We start from the raw sequence: 7077 nt of genomic DNA on the forward strand, positions 1-7077 counted from the left end.
AGTGGACACATAACGCAGTGGAGGCAGAGACTCTGACTGTCTGATCTATAAATTCCAGCCTGAATTCTACCATTCCCGCGTTTAATTGCTATATTGTAATTACTTCACCACCATGGCCTATTTATTGCCTTGCCTCCCTTAACTTACCTCATTTGCACACAATGTATATAGACTTTTTCCCCTACTGTATTATTGACTGTATGTGTGTTTATCCCATGTGTAACTCTGTGCTGTTGTACGTGTCGAACTGCTTTGCTTTATCTTGGCCAGGTTGCAGTTGTAAATGAGATATTGTTCTCAACTAGCTGGTTCTCTACCTCGTTAAATTAAGGTGAAATTTAAAAAAACACACGATACAGATCTCTCTCTCAGTCTCTGTCAACTGTCAAAACTCAGTTGTAAATCAATAGTCTAAAGTGAGTTCCTTGTCCCTTCCTGATTGTGTCCATTCTACTTCTTGCAATGAATCTCAAGATGGACCACTGAACAGTAACCAGGGTGTTGGTGGTTCAGACTCCAGGTGCTGTTCTCTGCCGTTGAACAAGGCACTGCTCAAGGGGCATTGCATTGTGACTGACCCTGTGCTTCTAACTTTTAGAAATATTTGCAAATGTATTTATATCTCCTTTACACAAGTATTCACACCCCTGAGTAAATACATGTTATAATCACCTTTGGCAGATATTACAGCTGTGAATCTTTCTTGGTACATCTAAGAGCGTTGTACACCTGAACTGTACATTATTTGCACATTATTCTTTAAAACATTCTTCAAGCTCTGTCAAGTTGGTTGTTGATTATTGCTAGACAGACATTTTCAAGTCTTGCCATAGATTTCCAAGACAATTTAAGTCAAAACTGTAACTCGGCCACTGACGAACATTTGGTGTCATCTTGGTAAGCAACTACAATGTATATTTGGCCTTGTGTTATAGGTTATTGTCCTGCTGTAAGGTGAATTTGTCCCCCAGTGCCTGTAGGAAAGCAGACTGAACCAGGTTTTCTTCTAGGCTTTTGCATGTGCTTAGCTCTATTCTGTTTATTTTTATTTTTAAAAAACTCCCTTGTCCTTGCTGTTGACAAGCACACCCATAACATGATGCAACCACCACCATGCTTGAAAATATTAAGAGTGGTACTCAGTGATGTGTTGTGTTAGATTTGCGCCAAACGTAACGCTTTGTATTCAGGACATGACGTTAATTTCTTTGCCACATTTCTTTGCTACCTCATGTTGAGATTCAAAGTTCAAACCTCTTTAAACGTGTAGCTGCAGCTTCACTCATTTCTGTTCTGCTATGTTAATTTCTTACCCATCATTTATACAGTTTGCAGGAAAGGGGCGGTTCCAGCAGGCTGACACGCTCTCTGACCTCTCTCAGAGCATGACTTGTCACTTGTACAAAGTTAACAACTGCCCAATTGCCCATATCCATTACGATACTTGTTTTGTCCGACTCCTCAGCACACCTCTTAAGGTTGATCACTTGTAACGGCCGTTGTTGGTGGAAGAAGAGGAGGACCAATGCGCAGCGTGGTAAGTGTCCATATTGATAATTTATTATCATGAACACAAAATAACGGGAACGAAACAAAACAGTCCTGAACGGTGAATACAAAAAACACTGAACAGAAAATAATCACCCACCACACAAAGGTGAAACCAGGCTACCTAAGTTTGGTTCTCAATCAGGGACAACGATTGACAGCTGCTTCTGATTGAGAACCATACCAGGCCAAACACAGAAATCCCAAATTATAGAAAAAAGAACATAGACTGCCCACCCCAACTCACGCACTGACCATACTAAAACAAAGACAAAACAAAGGAACTAAGGTCAGAACGTGACATCACTAGGTTTAAAGGGTGATGTTGAAATACTTGTGATGAAAGGAAAGCGTTATTGAATCTGTTTAAAGGTTTAAACAGACATTTTATCATTTGTCTTATTGAGGAGAAATGTGCATTAGGTATTTAGAGGATATTCATAAATGAAAATAACATTGATGCTTACAAGTAAACTAACCATTTTCTTTATTCTGTCAAACTTCATAATTGAAAATAAATACAGAGGTTTTATAAATAACATTGAGTTGTTAACCTGGAGTAGGGGTTTCTCACCTATTCTGTAAGGTTTAATGAGGGAGGGGTCACTAGGTAGGTTTGTCAGACCTGCTAGTACACACACTATCTTACTTCAGGCTGTCACTGTGATAGCTAAAAATCATGAAGCCTTCCTCACTACAGAAGCCTACTACAGTGAGCCTTCCTCACTCACACGTACAGAATAGATTTAGGTGGTGTTGGGGGCAGGGACCAAGAGCCCTTTGCTATCTCAGCCGTCCAGGGCAATAGAGTATTGAGAGGAACTCCTAAAAGGCAAGCTAGTTTTACCACCCACTACAATTGCAGGTTGAGTAATACTGTGAAGGCTTAGAGGAACTTCAACTGTTCCAGTTGGCATTAGGCACAGGTCTTGAATCAGCTTAACCTCCAAAACAGATCTTAGATAAGTGTCTAAGTGCAACTTCATCTTTATTTTATTTCACCTTTATTTCACTAGGTAGGCAAGTTGGGAACAAGTTCTCATTTGCAACTGCGACCTGACCAAAACAAAGCAAAGCAGTGTGACACAGACAACAACACAGAGTTACACATGGAGTAAACAATAAACAAGCCAATAACACAATAAACAAGTCAATGACACAGTAGAAAAAAGTCTAGATACAGTGTGCACAAAGGCATGAGGTAGGGAGGCAATAATTACAATTTAGCAGATCAACAATGGAGTGATAAATGAGCAGATGATGATGTGCATGTAGAGATACTGGTGTACAAAAGAGCAGAAAAGTAAATCAAATAAAAACAGTATGGGAATGAGGTAGGTAGATTGGGTGGTGTCACGTTCTGACCTCAGTTCCTTTTTAATGTCTTTGTGTTAGGTTGGTCAGGGCGTGAGTTGGGGTGGGTAGTCTATGTACTTTTTTCTATGTTGTTATATTTCTATGTGTTTGGCCTAATATGGTTCTCAATCAGAGGCAGGTGTCGTTCATTGTCTCTGATTGAGAGGTAGCCTGTTTTCCCCATTTTGGTTGTGGGTGTTTAATTTATGTTTAGTGTCTGTTCACCTGGCAGAACTGTTTTGTTTTCTCTTCGTTATTATTTTGTTATTATTTTGTGTATTTCGTAATTATTTTGTGTAGTGTTCAGTTTGTTCTATTAAAACATGATGAACACTTACCACGCTGCATTTTGGTCCTCCTCTCCTTCCACCAACGAGAACCGTTACAGGTGGGCTATACCTGCTGGAACGTGTGCTACGGGTGGATGTTGTTATCGTGAACTGAGATAATGCGGAGCTTTACCCAGCTGACCTGGAGCCAGTGGGTCTGGCGACGAATATGTAGCGAGGGCAGCCGACGAGAGCATACAGGTCGCAGTGGTGGGTGGCATATGGTAACAAAACGGATGGCACTGTGCTAGACTGCATCCAGTTTGCTGAGTAGAGTATTGGAAGCTGTTTTGTAGATGACATCGCCAAAGTCGAGGAGCAGTAGGATAGTCAGTTTTACGAGGGTAAGTTTGGGGGCGTGAGGGAAGTAGGCTTTGTTGCGAAATAGAAAGCCAATTCTAGATTTGGATTGGAGATCTTTAATATGAGTCTGGAAGGAGGGTTTACAGTCTAGCCAGACACCTAGGTATTTATAGTTGTCCACATATTCTAGGTCAGAACCGTCCAGGGTAGTGTTGCTAGTCAGGCGAGCGGGTGTGGGCAGCAAATGGTTGAAAAGCATGCATTTGGTTTTACTAGTGTTTAAAGAGCAGTTGGAGGCCACGGAAGGAGTGTTGTATGGCATTGAAGCTTGTTTGGAGGTTAGTTAACACAGTGTCCAAAGAAGGGCCAGATGGACACAGAATGGTGTCGTCTGCGTAGAGGTGGATCAGGGAATCACCCGCAGCAAGAGCGACATCATTGATATATATACAGAGAAAGCGTCAGCTCGAGAATTGAACCCTGTGGTATCCCCATAGAGACTGCCAGAGGTCCGGACAACAGGCTCTCCGATTTGACACACTGTACTCTGTCTGCGAAGTAGTTGGTGAACCAGGAGAGGCAGTCATTTGATAAAATAAGGCTATTGAGTCTGCAGATAAGAATACAGTGATTGACAGAGTTGAAAGCCTTGGCCAGATCGATGAAGACGGCTGCACAGTACTGACTTTTATGGATGGCGGTTATGATATAAATGAAGGAACTTGTGTAAACAAAATCTTTTAAGAATTGTATGAAAGGATTTTGTGGCTTTATATGATAGGAGATTACTACAGATGGTTCATGTCTGGACTATACATTGAAACTTTGAGTCCAAAATGGGTGGTTTAAAAAATGAGGGAGTTTTCAATACTCTGTAGCATGATTTAAATTTAGACATTAGGATTAAGTTTATACATTCATTTCTACTGGTTATGGTTAAAACAGAAAACTTCACACACAAAAATGAGTGCCTAGCACTGCAATTGAACCTGTGATGTTCAGAGCTGTAGCTCGCGGTTTTAGCCTATCCTCACCTCCATCTGCAACGCCCTAGTGGACGGTTGGAAATTTCAATAGAAATTAAACGACAATCCATTCTAATAACGCCTGGTCAGAACATAATCCACTGGAGTTTATGCCGCTTATACATAATGCTCTGCTAGAAACGATTACTCGTTTGGCAATGGACTGCCAACAGGGTAACACATTGTCAAAACTGTCTGTTTGAATTATTCTGACAGCTTTATAACTCAGAGCTACACTATAACAATGTCAGCCATCTGTGACTATATACACTGAATTCAATATAGCTAATAGTCAATCAGTTTTATTGTCACTCACATGGTGGTAGTCTATTACTCTCAGATAATATACAGGTGATGTGGGATCAATGTTCTGTCATTGTCGCTTCTGCTGTGAACATATAGACTGACAGAGAAGGTCACATTGGGTCATGAGTCTGAGTGTGCGTGTAGTAGTGTGAAATCCCCTTCCTATCCCAGGCTTCTCTGAACTGTCTGCTCTGATACCTACTCAGTTAAGCTAAGCTTACCTCTCATCGATCCCACTCCGCTCTCTTTTCTCTTTCATTACACCTTCTCTTTCTCCTGGTCATTATTTCATTCCACTCTCCTCTATCATTTAAAATCCCTATGTTATCTCTCCTTAATCGCTCATTCCTCATCTTTCTCTCTTTAGTCTCTCTTATTCTCTCTCCCTTCCTTCTCCTCTTTCTTTCATTAAGAAATCCCTCTCCTCCCTCTCTCATTTACCACACTCAGAAATCCAATCTTTATCCACTTGGCCGAATCTGATAAATATTTGGTTGTTATTAGAGTCTTCAGCGTAGTACTTTGAATATTAACTCACTCAGTGTGAATCCTATTATATATTGTTTTATATTAGGGCTGTGAGTAAAATGAGTCAGACCCCAGCTCCAAGATGGCGTAGCAGTGCAGACGTGTTTTGTTCGTCCTTTCGTGTACTGTTGTATTTTTTCGTCTTTTTTGTATATATTTCAATTTTATTTTCCATCTCTTCTCCATTTTAGTTCAATTATACCTTCGGGTAACCTGCCTCACCCAATGTGATACGGAACCGCTATTATTTGTAACTTTTAGACCTTATCGCAAGAACCACATAGCCATCAGAAGCTAACCAGCTAATTAGCTACAAGCTATTTAGTCATTGTTAGCCACTGCTAGCGGCCTTTACCTTCTGCACAGGTACCAGTACCAACTTTTTTTATTTTTTTAGCCTGGATAATACTCGCCAGCCTACCAGTAACGGACTGTCTCTCCCTGGACCATTCTCCTGATATTCACAGCTAGCTAGCACCCACCGAGTTACCCAGTATCGAAGCTATCCCCGAGGCCCACCTCCCGGTCTACTCAGTTGTTCACCCGGACTCCACCCAAACACGGCTAGAACACACTACTCCACCGGATCCTTGCCGTAAGCTCTGGACCTTGACACTGGATCACCGCTGCTACCGAGTGGCTATAGTGGCTAACGCCCCTGCCCCGAAGCTAGCACCAGTTAGCCGTGAGCCAGGCGCATCTCCCAGATAGAAAACTAAATTACTACAACTACAATACCTCCATTAATCACAGTACTCCATTCTGTTTATTCATTTATTTTTCATCTGCCGGCCCCAGCCGCGAACTCAGTCTCTGTGTGTCGTTAACCGACCCTCTGCCCATTCATCGCCATTTTACCTGTTGTTTTAGCTGATTAGCTGTTGTCTTAGCCAGCTCTACAAATCAACACCTGTGATTACTTTATGCCTCGCTGTATGTCTCTCTCATATGTCAATATGCCTTGTATACTATTGTTTAGGTTAGTTATCATTGTTTTAGTTTACAATGGAGCCCCTAGTTCCACTCATTATACCTCTGATACCTCCTTTGTCCCACGTCCCACACATGCGGTGACCTAACCCATTATATCCAGCTTATCCAGAGATACAACCTCTCTTATCATCACTCAGTGCCTGGGCTTATCGCCGCTGTACCCGCATTCCACCATACCCCTGTCTGCACATTATGCCCTGAATCTATTCTACCAAGCCCAGAAATCTGCACCTTTTATTCTTTGTCCCCAATGCTCTAGGTGACCAGTTTTGATAGCCTTTAGCCGTACCCTCATCCTACTCCTCCTCTGTTCCTCGGGTGATGTGGAGGTTAACCTTTTCGTGCTAGGGGGCAGTATTTTCACCCAGGCCCTGCATGTCCCCAGGCACCCTCATTTGTTGACTTCTGTGATCGAAAAAACCTTGGTTTCATGCATGTCAACATCAAAGCCTCCTCCCTAAGTTTGCTTTACTCACTACTTTTGCACACTCCGCCAACCCTGATGTCCTTGCCGTGTCAGAATCCTAGCTTAGGAAGGCCACCAACAATTCTGAGATTTCCATACCCAGGTACAACATTTTCCGTCAATATAGAATTGCAAACGGGGAGGAGTTGCAATCTACTGCAGAGAGAGCCTGCAAAGTTCTGTCATACTTTCCAGGTCTATACTCAAACAGTTTGAACTTCTA

Source organism: Oncorhynchus kisutch, linkage group LG11 (genome assembly GCF_002021735.2).
Source record: "Oncorhynchus kisutch isolate 150728-3 linkage group LG11, Okis_V2, whole genome shotgun sequence".
Taxonomy (NCBI): domain Eukaryota; kingdom Metazoa; phylum Chordata; class Actinopteri; order Salmoniformes; family Salmonidae; genus Oncorhynchus; species Oncorhynchus kisutch.